Source organism: Egretta garzetta, unplaced genomic scaffold, assembly GCF_000687185.1.
Source record: "Egretta garzetta isolate BGI_Z169 unplaced genomic scaffold, ASM68718v1 scaffold60, whole genome shotgun sequence".
In the NCBI taxonomy this organism is placed as follows: Eukaryota; Metazoa; Chordata; class Aves; order Pelecaniformes; family Ardeidae; genus Egretta; species Egretta garzetta.
The window spans coordinates 2,717,607-2,720,374 of NW_009258269.1; positions in this window are offsets into that span (position 1 = coordinate 2,717,607).

Here is a 2,768-nt window from a genome sequence, read left to right on the forward strand (position 1 = left end):
AGACTGCACCCAGACCGAAGCCACAGCTGGGACTGCGGAGCCTGCCTGCCTGTTGTGGTCCCATCCCATCCCAGGTGGCCCCTTTCACGTGCGCTTCTCCATCTCATCCTCCCTCTTTGTTTCTGCCGCTCCTCCCTCGCATGCTCTCATCCATGCAGATCTGCAAGGCTCCCCCTCTGCTGCTGAACGGCCTCCAGGGGCCTCTCCCTCTGCTTTGCTGAGATTATTACTTTTCAAATTTTCTCTTAAGCAATGGCAAACCCTTCCGAGAAAAGGAAAAGGCTCCCAGGAGGGAGCCACTTCACCTCCGCACCGGTGTCCTCATGCAGGCTGTACCCTGCCCTCCCCCCCAGCCCCGAGGTGCCACCGAGGTGGAAATTCAGACGCTGTGCTTGCCTGTAGAGCTCCCAATAAAGGCTATCAAGCAGGGACGAAGCACAAAAGCCACCTGGGGAAAAAACAAAACCTCCCAACACGTTGATAGGAGGGCTGAGATGGGAACGCCGCCAGCCTGAACGCGGCGAGGAAGGAACGGGGAGGCAGGAGGATTCACCTGCTCCGGGGCTGCACAAGGGCGCAGCGGGGAGCAATGAACCGGGGGGTGCTCTCCCGCTCATCCGTGCGAGCAGGGCCCTGCCCCGGCCGGCCCCTGCCTTGGGACACAGATGCAGGCTGCGGTGGAGCGGTGCTGCTGCCTGTGGGAATCTCCAATTGCTTCCTGAAGCGTGCTCGGCTAAACGGCACCGTGGGAATTTACAGCGGGAACCTGAGGACAAGCTCAGCCCGGCTCTCAGAGGCTCGGCTTTCCTGGGATGGGAGCTGGAGGACTCCGAGGACATGTTGTTATCCGCTATGGAAAGCTAGCAGATATTTGCTGGGGTTTGTCCGTATGTTCAAGCCCCGTCAGATTCACTTTCCCCTGGGATGGTTTGGCACAACCGTTGTTTCCCGTTCGGAGCTGGAGCAGAGGACGGGTGGGGGACGTGCACGGAGCATCCCAGCTGCCCTGCAGCCTTTGCTGGGCGATGGTGGTGGTGCCAGTTGACCTCCCAGACCCGTCATGCCTTGCTGGGATTTCTAATCGGAGCTCCTCAATGTTGACATGCGGTGCCTTCCTGCAGCATGCGCACAAAAGCACCAGAAACCAGGACAGCCTCCTGCAACGAGGCATCCTACGCTACGGGGTGTTCCCCATCAACCGCAGTCGCAGCAGAGGGCACGTTCACCCCAGGACATCTGCCCCTACTCCCAACCTCCTCCACCTCCCTGCCCCCCCAAACCGTCCCCAACCCATTGCCCTACCCCCCACCGCCGCCTCCCCTCTCTTTCCTCCTGGCCGGACCAGCCGATCCTCCTTTTCTCTCCCAGAACATCCCCCACAGCAGTCACTTGCTCTGACATCCGAGAGTTTATTTAATGTATGTTTTGCTTCTTGTAAATGCAATTTGGTGGCTGGAAATGGGGAGGAAACCACGTGAGAGGCAGCCTCCCTGCGGACCTCTGGAGAGCACTCAGCCCCTGCCGTGGTGCTCGAGGGACCTCGGCTGCGAGCGAGGCAGCCAGCTGCTCGGGGCTGCTCTGCCTTGCAAGGGTTAATGCCTGGTGCATGGAGTCCCCGGGTCCTCAGCCTGGGCAGCCCCGCTGCAGAGCAGGGCCCCTCCGGCTGCAGCCACCCCATGCCTGGCACCTCGGCCCCCCGCGCCTGGTACCTTGGCACCCCACGCCTGGCACCTCGGCACCCCGTGCCTCGCACCTCAGCACCCCGTGCCTGGCACCTCGGCACCCCGCGCCTGGCACCTCAGCAGCCCACGCCTGGCACCTTGGCACTCCACTCCTGGCACCTCGGCACCCCATGCCTGGCACCTCGGCCCCCCGCGCCTGGTACCTTGGCACCCCACGCCTGGCACCTCGGCACCCCGTGCCTCGCACCTCAGCACCCCGTGCCTGGCACCTCGGCACCCCGCGCCTGGCACCTCAGCAGCCCACGCCTGGCACCTTGGCACTCCACTCCTGGCACCTCGGCACCCCATGCCTGGCACCTCGGCCCCCCGCGCCTGGTACCTTGGCACCCCACGCCTGGCACCTCGGCACCCCGTGCCTCGCACCTCAGCACCCCGTGCCTGGCACCTCGGCACCCCGCGCCTGGCACCTCAGCAGCCCACGCCTGGCACCTTGGCACTCCACTCCTGGCACCTCGGCACCCCATGCCTGGCACCTCGGCCCCCCGCGCCTGGTACCTTGGCACCCCACGCCTGGCACCTCGGCACCCCGTGCCTCGCACCTCAGCACCCCGTGCCTGGCACCTCGGCACCCCGCGCCTGGCACCTCAGCAGCCCACGCCTGGCACCTTGGCACTCCACTCCTGGCACCTCGGCACCCCATGCCTGGCACCTCGGCCCCCCGCGCCTGGTACCTTGGCACCCCACGCCTGGCACCTCGGCACCCCGTGCCTCGCACCTCAGCACCCCGTGCCTGGCACCTCGGCACCCCACTCCTGGCACCCCATCACCCCACTCCTGGCACCTCGGCACCCCCTGTCCCGCTCCGCTCAGGGTTTGGGAGGGGAAGCAGGCTGAGGACCCAGAGCATGGCTTTTCCCAAACCAACAGCGCTGAGCGTACAGGCAGATTAATTCCGCATGAAGGAAACGCTATTGCAACACAAACGCCCCGCAGCTGTAGGGACCAGGCATTTCTCAAGCTCCTCGGTTTGTTATTTTTTGGGGGGTTGTTTTTTTTTTTTCCCCAAGGAAAACGTTCGCCGAAGCA